A 12,726-nucleotide genomic window follows, 5' to 3' on the forward strand; every position below is an offset into this window, starting at 1 on the left:
TACAGTGAGCCAATGAATTGAACTGTATGGAGACTTCCTAATTTTGCTGGACCTCCTTCTCTTTTTTTATTTCAGTCACTCTTTATACCTTAATGATTTGATTTGGTAAATGAATACAAAGTACTGTGCCAGTGAAAAGTCCCTGAAAGAAGAAAAGGATGATACAGATTAAGTGGGAGCTGGTGATAAGCCTTGTTAGATTTTAGCAGCCTTTCAGAGTGCAGTCCTGTTCAAGTAGAAAGGAGGTGTGTATATTTAAAATGTACAGGTGGAGGAACTGTTGATTTTCTCAATGTCTGATGGTTCATCTGATCCACTGTAATGTCTTTCATTTACAAGATAGGCTAAACTTTATTTTCCGCTTGCTTTCCCACTGAAAACTTTTTGCATCTACCAGGGTGACTTTCACACCAGTCAGGTGTGATGTGTCGGTCTCCTTTTATTCTGCAGAAATCTGAATGTTTGAAGGTCATTGACTTGTGTGTGAAATTAAATTTTTATTATTTTCCCAAAAGAATGATATGTTAAACTCACAGCAGCATAGCTAGACTATAGCCTGTGGGTCCTGACCTACATTTTTTACTCTACAGAGCATGAAATATCCTGCTCTATATGATGCAAAGTCACTGCATGGCTAGAAATAATATTAAATTATATGGTTCTGGTATTCTGGATTAAAATGTGATTTAGACTTGGATACATCTAATCATTATAGTAAGTAAAGATATGATAGATTGAAAAATTTAAAGTTTTTTTTTTAGTTTCCTTTTTCTCATTGCTTTTCCTTTATTCGTTCCTTTTTTTATATTCATTTTTTGTTAATAACAATTGATACCTCAGTATTTGAATTGCTGTAATTGTATGGAATACCCTACTTCTTCCTGCACTTGCTGTGAGGTGGTGGTGACAATGGTGACCGTTTCAAACTCAGCTGGGACAAAAAGAAATGGTGCCTGAAGTTGCAGTATCAAAACTCATTTTTTGCAGCACTGTAATTAAATGGTTCTTTTCTCACAAATCAGTGAATACCAGCAGTATTGATTGTGCAGTAAAGGAAGACTCTTCTTCCCCCTGTAGTATTTTTTTTGTTTATGGATGGGTTCAGCTTCTTACCTGTGAGATGATGATCTCCAGTGTGCCAGGTTAACACATTCTGGTTATGAAGTCTGAGACTGTAAACCCAGTGATATTTCTCTGAGCTATTCTTGTGACTTCTGAACTCTTCTGTAACCCTTGAAGCTTTTCCTGTTGGTGTGAGATGTTCTCAACAGGAGTAGAGAGGTTAGTTTATCTTAACCTTCTCTCCATCTCAGAATTGAGAGAAAAATAAGCTTCAAGCAACAAATTCAAGAAACGTGATAAATCTTGAGTAGTATTCTCTGAATTTTCTATGAAATGTTTGTTATTTTTGATCCCTTATCTTTAAATTGAAGCCACTTGAAGTTCTGTGTGTAAATTCTCATGAGTGTGACCCTTGGTCTGTGAATGAATCTTCACAGTTATAAATGGGGCTGTTGGGCAAGAAGTGACTTACAGGACAGCCCTGGCACTAAAGGTATGAATATTGCAAAACACTTAATGTCTCATGATGCATTATTAATGGGGTTAATGATGATGATAGTTAAAATAGAGGGGGGAAAGACAAAGCAAAGAACTCCAACCCTTACCAAAATAAAAAAAAAAAAAGTTTTAAATTTCTTCTTGCATAGTATTTTGTATCAGTTGACTAAAGAGGTGAAACCCACAACTGTTATCGTTGACCAAATAAATATAGATTGGTTACATTTTAAAGGACAGAGTAAATTTCCTAAGGAAACCTGAAAGTGAAAGATATAACACACAGGTTCTGGTCTTAGCTTGAATTTGTAATATTCTAGACAATGTTATAACAATCATTGTGCTTCTCAAAAGTAGGCCAGAAGCTGTGGATGGTTTCAGTTGTGTAAGACTTTATCATTGGCCACAATCCCACCTTAGAGGATTCCTGACAGATTTCCCATGTATTACTGTCTTAAATTTAAGTCTAAATGAGGATAAAGAGGACAACACAAGTGATGTTCTGTGGAATATTTATTTTCTGCTATTTCACCCTGCAGACAGGATGCCCAAGTGAGTAGGCTTTTTGTGAAGGGGTGGGTGTATTACCTCTTCAAACCCTTAACATCTGCTGAAGATATGTAGAGCCCTCTTGGGAATCGGGGGATTTGATAAAGCCCTGAAGAAAACTTGAGTTGCATGGAGCATCTTTATTTTGTGAAACTAGGAAGATACAGACTGTCCTTCAGAATTCTGCCTGAAGTGTCAAACTAGCAATATCTCAGCTTCTCAGAATCAATGGAGTTGCATATTTTTTCCCCCAGTGTAAACATGTTTTGAGCTATGCTGAGGTTATAGCTAAATTAATTAAGTGCATAGATCAGCTGATCTTAAAATCATACTATTATGATGTGTAAGAAAACAAAGACTCTCAGTTTTGATTGATTTGTTCAATATATTTGGACAGATCCTTAAGTTCTTTGATTGGCTTTGCTCCACTGAATTCATTAGAACTACTTTGATTTATGTAGCACTGTAATCTCAGTAGCTGTATATTTTTTTTCCTCTGGCCTCTGGTTTGCAGGGCTTTTTTATTGAAGGATTCATTGTGCTGACAGAAAGCAGCTTTACAGGAATGTGAAATTTCCAGTGTGTGTGGTTTACATAGTGGTTCCCTTTTGTAACTCCACAAATTTAGGAATAGAAGCCTCATTGAAATCCATGGTACTTGTGCTCCTGATAATTTAAGAACCGGAATGAAGAAAAAACAAACAAGCCCCCCCCCCAAAAAAAAACCCAGAAAAACCCCCAAAAAACCCAACCCCAAAACAATTCAAAACAAAAAAAACAAAGCCTTTAAAAACCAACTATTCAAAATGGGTTTGGGTTGTTTTGGTCAGCAATACAATTTGTATTGTATTGTAAAAGGGAAAAGGTCCATATTGTAAAAGGGAATGGAGACCATGATGCCCTTGACTGAAGTCATTCTTTGATTCCTTGACCATGACTTTAGAATTTGAGGATTATTTGACTTTCTAGGCTCTGTGCTGGTAAGCATGCAGTGGTAAACTATTGTGTATGTGCTCACAGGTGTATGTGGATTCATCACACTCTGTAAAGGGGCCTTTTGTTCTTAAACAAGAAAAATAATACCTAACAATAAGAATTGACTGCACATCTTTAAGGGTTTAATTGCTGTTGGAGGGCAAAGTATTGTCCTTTCAGTGCCAGAATTAAGCTGTATCTGCTGTACTTTAAGCTAAAGAAGGAACAGTAAAAAAAAAATGGGCATTCAGCTATAACTCTAACAACTGCACAATGATTTTAGAAAGTATGTAAGGTACATATATATCCTATGTACTTATGTTTGTGCCAAAAAGGAAGCTATAAACATAAATAAAGTTAAAATAGAACCTTGGAGCTCTTACAAACGTTGCTTGCATTGCTTTTCTGTGTGCGGTGCAATCAATTTTCATTTTGTATTTCTCTCATGCTTACCTCCTTTACATTAAAAAAAAAAATAAAATAAAAATAAGTTTCACTGAATGAGAGGGTCTTGAACAGACCTATAGCTGTGTTTTAACAGGTGTTGATATACTTCTTTTTTCAGGATCTTTCTCTATAGGAAGCAAAATTATTATCTCAAATAGTACCATCAGGCTTTGTTACACTGTACCATTAATCTCACCAATCATTTTCTGCCTTAAATATTAATTTCTGATATAGAAATAAAGGCCAAAGGGAAATAAGTAAAGCCTGTTTCCACAAAATGTTGCATATGCATGTCTTAATTTTTTTTTTTATCCTAGTAAAGTAACAAAACTTTTCTTATTTACTCAAAGCCAGTTTTCTTCTTTGAGAAGCTATAGGGTGCTTATGAAATTTTACAAGAAAGCCTAGTCCTTAAAAAAAACCAGCAATTGTTTTGCCTACCTCATTTTTAAGTAAGTCTGTTTATTTTAACACTGCCAGTAAATAACCAGGGTCTATTTTGTCTGATAAACCCTTTTTCTAGGATATATAGTAATGAAAGTTAAAAATGCTGGAGACAAACTAAGTGTGTGACAGAGGAATGCCTTGGAATACAAATCTGTAAAATGCACAACTTCTGTCACATTTGTGCCTTCAGAGTGAGATGATGATGTTAACAAAGACATTTAGTTTTTTATCAGATAACGCTCTTGAACTATACGTTTTAAAATTATGAATTATTTTTCAAGAAAATACATTTCTTTGCAAATGGCATCTAAAGAAAAGATCTGAAAGTAGCCTGGGATGTTTTGTTGACAGAATGGTTTGAATCATTTGACAGATTTTCTTTTTTTATCAGCAGAATCAAATTAGAGATTCCACCAAATTAATTTTGTTGTGTACATAAGTCCTGCCTGTCAGGATTTATTCAAAGAAAGAGAAAAACACTCTTAATATAAAAAATGTGTCAATTAGAAGACAGGAGCATGAAGTCTCGATAACAAATTGTTCACTAAAGGGGAAAAAGTGAGTTTCCAATGTAGATAGCTTCATTAAAGATACTTTCTGGTTTGAGAAAATGATTTCCTTCCTTTTTTTGTAAAATATTCTTGACAGTTATGTCAACAACAAAAAATCTTTTCAGTTCTGCTCCTGGTTCCGTGTACTTTTTCCCAGTTTTTCTAAAGGCAGGGCGAAATTCTAGGGAAAATGCTGAAGGAAAGATCAGATGTTTTGATAATTTATTCTCAGTTTCAATCAGAGCCATTTCCTTGGTCATCTTTTCACATTGATATTAAGTACTTGGAGGGTTGATACTGTGTTCAGAATGGAGATCCAGGTAGAACTGATGCTACTGTCACCTTCTGATTTAGATACATTAGTGGTTCCGTTGTCCTGGCTGTATCTTGGCTATTTTGCTGACATTCATATGGCCTTGCATTTACTTAATAAATTATGTTCTGTGTTGAATTTGCCTTCTGTGGAAATAAATCAGCATGTGCAGCATTCTGGAATTCAAGTTTGCCAGTCCTTTGTTGCAGTATTTTATAGACTTCACCATTTGTTTCTCAAGTTATGAGTATCTAACACTGATGGATGGCTGTTGTCCATCACTGCCTTACACAAATGAATTTTTGTAAGCAAATTTTTTCGCTCTACCACTCCTGGAAATGAGCATGTAGATTGCATCAGTGAAACTAATTGGAGTCTTGATCATACATGATATAAAAATAAGTCTGTTTTCTCACCAGAGATTATTAGAAACAAGCCCTCCTGATGCAGTACAGGAGGTGAACAGTTGTTCTTCTATTTGTTCAACAACAGCAGGGTTAAATAACAATTTATTCACTTTATGTGTTCAGATACAAAATGCCATATTGTGTAATAAATTCAAATTTTCAGTCCTCCTGTCTGTTGGAGAAAAAAAGGTAAAATGAATGAGTTGGATTTGCAGTGACCACTGTCTCAGTACTCATGAAGGGCCAGAGCAGTAGCAGATAGCTGAGGAATAGTGACCTAAAGTAGTGAAACAAATGCTTGAACAGCAGATAGATGCAGCTGATGCATAATCCACTCAGTTAATTACTCTTCTGTTTTTAGACTTAATATAAATGATGCTCTTCTTTATTCTAAATTCAGTGACTAAGTACTGGTTGATGATACTTACAGATATATCTCAATAGAACAAGAGACTGTTTCACTCTACATCCATGTCCTTGGTCTTTGTGTCACTAATTACTAGCAGTTCCTTTGTGTAACTGGTGTTTTTTCTTTTCCTAAAGCATGAGGATGATTAATATTTTGACCCCTAAGTATGGTAATGAACTATTACATACAAGCATTCAGAAATATATTTCTCTCATTACACTTTCATACTCTTTCATATTTCTGCATACATGAGCAGAAATGCAGGAAGGTACTAGAAGAGTCATCATACATTATGAAAATTAATTAATAGTAAAACCTGATCCAGATTTTTTTGAGGTCTAAAACATCTTTTAGCTAAAGGCAACCCAGACTACTGCTCCTTCCAAAATTAGGACTTAGGACCATATGCTCAAAGCATTGCATTTTTAAATGGACGCAGTCTCTGCAACTGCAGAACTTCATCCTCTCCAAACATTTAAGTTCAGTATTTGTGTTGTAGTTTAAGGTAATATATTGCTGGTTTGGAGTCTTTGTTTAAAGAAGAGTGGAACTTGGTATGATCAGATAACCACCATTTCAGAGAAATGTGCCTTAAATCATGTTTTTCTGAGCCAGGTGACCTTAAAGGAAAGACCCGTAAGAACTGTAATTTCTATCAGAGGGGGGAAAAAAATATATTCACCTCTTTCCCACAGCTGCACAAGTTAATATGTTGTTCATTTTGATAGTGTTTTCTCCATTTCTCTGCCCCATTAGGGGAGGTGGATGTGAGATGGCCCAAGATTTTAGTTGTTGATTTGTACTTTCCCACTTAAAGTAAAATTTTCCTCAAATTATTCTTTTTAGTTTGATGTATTTCCTGTCATATTTTAGTGCTTCTAATTGCTCATGATGTGTTTAACTTCACTTGTAATAAAGTAAAAAAAACTTACTCTCTTGACATTAAATTAAATCCTTTTAATCTCCTGACATTAGGCCATACTTGTGATTGGTAAAGCATCAGGATAATCTTTGCAGTATTTTTGGTTTCTGATTTGCCTGGTCTGCTGAACTATTGACTATATTCATTTGAACATGTTATGTGCATTAGGAAATCAATGTGGCAGAGCAGATGGGAGCTTTTAAAACTGATATGACCTCTGTGACCAAAATGTTCAGTTTTGAGATCTTCTCTATTGAACACAAAAAATATGTAGGAATAGTAACCTCATCTTATGCAAGTACTTATTTCCATCTTTTTATTTATATTTGTGTTACTTTTCAACAAGAAATATACATTTCTGTAGTGTTAGCTATTTTTAAAGGATTTTTAGTTCGTTTTTTTCCTTTGTTTTTTTTTTTTTTTTTTTTTTTTTTGGATTAGGGTCTTGTGAGGAAAATAACTTGGCTGCTTTTGACAGTTAGCTTGTTTTTCACTAGGTTACATTCTAGTTTGACACCAAATAACCTTTTTGCTTCTGGTCTTTGAACCGTATCAATAGATTGGACTTCAAAACTTTGTCAGTATTGATTTTCCTAATGCATATGCTGTGTTAAATAGATCAATATTTAGCAGATCAGATGAGGTCAAGTACAGAGAACGTGATGAAGCTTCTCCATGCAGAGCTGGCTATTAGAGAGATGAGACATGCAAGAAAAAAAACTGGAGGTGAAGTGGTGGTAGAATATGCTGATAGCAACATGGGAGGAAAGGGAGGCAGCAGAGGTGAAATGACTGCCAAGGTACAGGAGTGTCTTGTGGAATTTCTTGCAGGCATTCCACCATTCTGTGTGTCCTTTCTTGTGATCTCAGTGTTGGGCTCCTGCTCCAGACTGTTCAGACAAGATTAAACCCTTTTTATTAGATAATGCAACTGGCAGGGGTGGTGGTCATGTCCTGTTTCTTCCCATCACTGAAAATTATGGGTGACTGTTAAATGCTCTTTTGTGTATTGTTGGTGGGACACACAGTATATGTTGAGTAACCCTGGGCTTAACTGCAGCATCCCCAAAGCCACAGGATTAGCAGCCTGTGCATACCTTCACAGAACTGTTCTGTGCTAGGCAGCTATGTCCAGATTTTAGTCAAAGATGTTTTGAATTTGCCACTTACCTGAGCAGAAGAACAACCTGGAAGAATGCAGTACCTTAATTTGTTATGAAGAACATTTCTTAATGTTTTTAGTTTGAAAGAATAGTAAACATAGTTTTAAATCAATAATAATTTTAAATCATAATGGAAATGTCTCTAGTGTCTATTTGTAAAAGCTTAAAGAAAGAAAATACAACCAGGTGAACCAATATGAAATGCAGATCTTTTCCCTATATGTAAGTGACAACAGATCCTAACACTTACAAATGATATAACTGCAGACCAAATGACTGGTATGAATAAAAGAGGATATATATTTTTGAATTCATGTGAAATTGGTGAGAACCTTAACCACAGTGAAATGTTTAAAATGGCAGCACAGTAATGGTCTATGGAAGAAATAGGTTGTTGTCTCCTTTTAAATGGATTGAGAAATGTTATTTAATAAAATAAATTAAGTCAATTGCTACTCTGCTTAGTAACATAATAAAAATAAACATAAGACATTCTGAAATTGAACTAGTTAATCATATCATTTTATTAGAATTTGCGTTATAACCAAATTAAATTAGTTTAATGGGGAAATGTAATAGTACTCTCTAGATTTTTCCTGTTAACTTAACTTTGTATACTTTAATGAATGCCTTAATGAGGCACCTTTATTAATGCAGACATTTCAGAAATAAAATTTGGTTCTATATTATGCTTCACACACCAACATCCATTAAATGACAAGTCATCTGGTAGTTACTCTGCAAACTTCCTGTGCCTGCTGAAGGGCCTTTGGTGCAATGGTTCATCTCTCCATGTACAGGCATGTTATGACTTCTGTAGGAGTGTAGCTGTGCTGTTTGTTTCATTACTGTGATTGAAAGTTCTATAAGCATATTGCCAATGCTCTGTTACACTGTATACGTAGGGTGTATATTCTTAAAATAAGATGAAAATCTTTTGGAGTTGGACTTTCTGGAAGCAGCAATTCTGGTGCATTAGATGTAGAATATGAGGTTACAATCTGTGCACTGTAAAGGGGGAAATGATTGACTGACTGAAGAGATCTGAACACATTCTGTCAAAAAGAAAAAGCAACCATATGCTGTGACTGTACTAATTTGTGTTGTGGGGCTTGTGGACTGGTGGGCTTATGCTTTGGCAGAAGTAAATGTGAGTGGGTTTCTTTAAATATCCCTTAATCCTATGGGAGCTACCCAGTCAGGCAGCATAAAGCAGTGAACTGCCATCATGGCTTTCCTCAGCTAATAGCCAGGAATGAGGGGTGTGTGTATATATATACATCATTATCCACACATGCCATGTATGCCTTTAATGTCCAAACTGCTCAGGGAACACTAAGATCCAGTGAATCATGGCTAACAGCAGCAAATGGGCCAGGGCAAAGGAGGGAGGAGAAACGTCAGACAGCTTCTTGAGACAAGGGGCTGATTGTTGTAGATGAGTCTTAGTCTAACAAGGACGTACTCATCTCATCAACTCAGCAAAATCACTTTTATTTTAATTTATTTTTATTAGGAGACTGCCCATTAATCTGTTAAAGGAGAGAAAATACATTTTGGAGGAGCTGGGGATGTTAACGCCATCTGGACCTTTCCAAAAACTTTGAAGAGAAGAGTGGCTGTAAAACCCAATGCTTTCCAAGCTGGTAAAGGAGAAGGGGTAAGTGCAAATCCAAATCTACATGAGAATGTAGATTATGGAGAACTTCTCATTGTGTCCTCTGATGGGGACTTTCCAAGAGACTTTTCCTGTGTAACTTTTTTTTTTTTTTTTCCTCGGTAACTTTTTTAACAGAGCTTTCTAAAAAAGCATAATGTGAGGAATAACGAATGCATAAAGACTGAAAAACTTTTAACTTGTTTTCCATGATTTACACACTGGATCCCAGGTCTCTATCTCTAGAGTTTAGCATTCATGGTCTTCTACCCCACTGTGAGGTTAATTTTTGTTGGCAGACAGATAACTTCAAAGTGCTCATTTCCATGTGTTTTGTTTATTTTGTCAACTTTTTGCATTTGCAGAAAGTCGACACTCAAATTATTTCACTTGTCTTATGAAGAGTTTTTGTGCTTCAGATTTGAAGTGTCTGTGAAGAGTTACGTGATGCCTACATGGGGTTTTTATTTCTGAAACAGTCACTTGAATGAAGCCTCAATAGTAACACCTTTACATACATGCAATGAATAAGGTTCCCTTTCTCTTGTCATAACTGATTTACCAGTTCCAACCATGGCTTAGATAAGGTTGGTGAAGCAAGCTGTCTTGTAGTAATGATAAAAAGAAGAAAGAAATAAAAATACCTTCTGCAAAACCTTGAGAAATGCAACAGTATATTCCAGTAAGGATCTTCAGTCCATAGTGATGACATGTCTGAAGTGTTATTAGAGGATACTGTGCTATTGCTGTAAAGATACTTTATAATTGCAGATTTCAGAACAATAGTGCAAAAATATTTTACTTGCCTTAATTAACTGTAATGTGAAATTTCAAAGTATGAGATGCTATAATCCTTTTACTTAGTTTTTAATTTACAGTATTGCTTCTTGACGTTAAGCTGTTAAACCCCTGTATTATAAGTTCAGAATGACATCTTTTGTGTTCTGGCACTAAACTAGAGTTCTTGCCTTGTCTACTAATGTTGAATAATGAAAAATAATTAACTTTAAATTGAAAGTGTTGCTTTTTATTATGTGACAGTATTAGTTATAATGTGGATTTTAAAAGGCATTTTTAAGTGCATGCACAAATTAATTATACACAAAAAGTTAATATATCTCAGCTGCAGAGACTTCTATTGATTAGCTGAAAAGCTTGTTCATGAAGCTGAGTGCCATTGGTGTCATGGATGTGTCAGTATGGATCAGAAATCAAGATAGAGCAGGTAGTTGTGGTGCTGGTCACTGTGATTCTGACAGGCTGGAGCAATGGGCAAACAAGACCAAGTTGACCCAAGGACTGGAAAGTCCTGGACCTGGGTAGCAATGACTTCATGCACCAGTAGCAACTGGGGCTGACCAGCTGGCAAGCAGCTTTGTGGCATAGAACCCAGGGGTGTCTTGGTGGACAGGTGGTCCCTGGGCCAGCAATCTTTCCTTACAGTAAAGATGGCCAACAGTGGCCTTGGCTCTGTTAGGAAGAGCATTGCCAGTGGGCCAAGGGAGCTGATTTTCCCCTCTCCTTGGCATTGGTGGCACACATCTGGTGTGTGCCAGAAACAGGTTGCCCAAAGAGGTCATGGTCTTTTTGTGTCTTTGGGAATAGTCAGTTTTATTTTAGTCTCTTAGTCTGAGAGTAAATGCTTCCAGGACATCTGGGAGACCATGGACAACAAATGGAAAGAAGTCATCTGCTCTTGGGTGAGGGTAATGTTAAGTGGAAAATGACAACCCTTGTGTCCTTTTCCCTATGAGGCCTTAGAGAAGAGCTCCTAGTTGTCATTTGTGAATTCTAATTTGTTTTACAAGGATTGTGAGTCAAATACACAATTTTAAAAGTATGTATTAAATGCAGTGCTTTTGATGCCTTTTGTTTCATTTAGGGTTTTTACTTTGTAATTATGATGATACTTGAAATGCACAGGCATTTGGATTTTTTGGAAGCAAAACTTTTGTTAGAAGCAGAAATTTCTAGTGATGGCCTTGTAGACCTGGTGTAGTGGGAGGTGTCCCTGCTCTTGCAGGGGGGTTGGATCTTGATATCTTTAAGATCCCTTAAACTCAACCATTCTGAATCTATGATCACTATAAATTTAGTATTTTTACTGCTATTCATGAGTGGCACCAGTCAACTGTAACTCTGAATCAGAATTACTGAGAAGTTTGAATGGGAAATGTCATTATCAAGCAGAAGATGATTTGTGAAAATCTAGAGAAATATGATTTCTTTAATAATCTTTATTTTCCACTACAGAAAAGGAAAGGCTCACATTATATATGTGTGTATATATATATACACATATATATATAATACTATTTTTGTTTGACTTGGTTTCAGTTCAGTTTTCTTTTTTTTTTTTTCCCCTCTGTTCTTTTTCTATTCTCCTATTTGTGAGTTTGTATGACTCAGTAAGAAAACCAAGTTTTCAGCATGTGTGTATACTCTCATGCATGCTTGTTAAAGAAGGGGATCCTGTCTAGAGATCAGTGCCTTTTCTTACCATAGTGAACATTTCACATTCATTCCAATTGATTTAGTTGAGAATAGAACATTAATACAGCAGGAATTTAGAGACCATTTTTTTTTCCATAAAAAAAAAGGTTGATAAAAATATTACATTATTCCATGTTGCATAAGGGGGTTTGTAAAAGTCTAATGCTGAGAACATCTGAAATGTGTTTTTTTTTTTCTTACAGCAATCAATGTGCTGTCTGCAGTGTTGCTTTTCTCTGCAGATCTGTTGACAATAAATTCTTTTGTGGTGTTTTCTGCTGATATTGCCACTGAAACAGCTCACCTGGTGGCTTTTAAGAATAGGCAAGGGCAGTGATTTAACAGCAGCATTTTGATTCCCTGTGAGTATTGTTAGATGAACCAGTGATTAGACTTCCAGGAACTGTGTCCCACTGTTGTAGTAGGGATAGTATTATTTTAGGTGGAAAAAAGATTATTGCAGCTCTAACAAAAGATAATTAAATCTTTGTATTATGTAATAACTCAGACAAACATACCAAACAGTATTTTGGCACCACAGTAGCTTTTTTCTATTCATCAACTAAAGTTAATTTCTATTCTTCACATTAAATTCAAATATTTATTCTGTCTGTGTCTTTAATATTCCTCAAAGTTTGTGTGGTGTTCATAGGAAATTGAGAAATGAAAAAAAAACACCCATAATATGTGAATAGGATCAATTCTGGAAATTTATTAATCTGTATTAAATAGTTGCATATTGGGCTCTTTAAATGTAAGTAACTGCCTATGTTTGGATACCCAGATATAATGCAGCCAATTGTAGTCAGTGTTAGTTCTCCATTAGAGTCTGTGCC

Source organism: Heliangelus exortis, chromosome 14 (assembly GCF_036169615.1).
Source record: "Heliangelus exortis chromosome 14, bHelExo1.hap1, whole genome shotgun sequence".
Taxonomy (NCBI): domain Eukaryota; kingdom Metazoa; phylum Chordata; class Aves; order Apodiformes; family Trochilidae; genus Heliangelus; species Heliangelus exortis.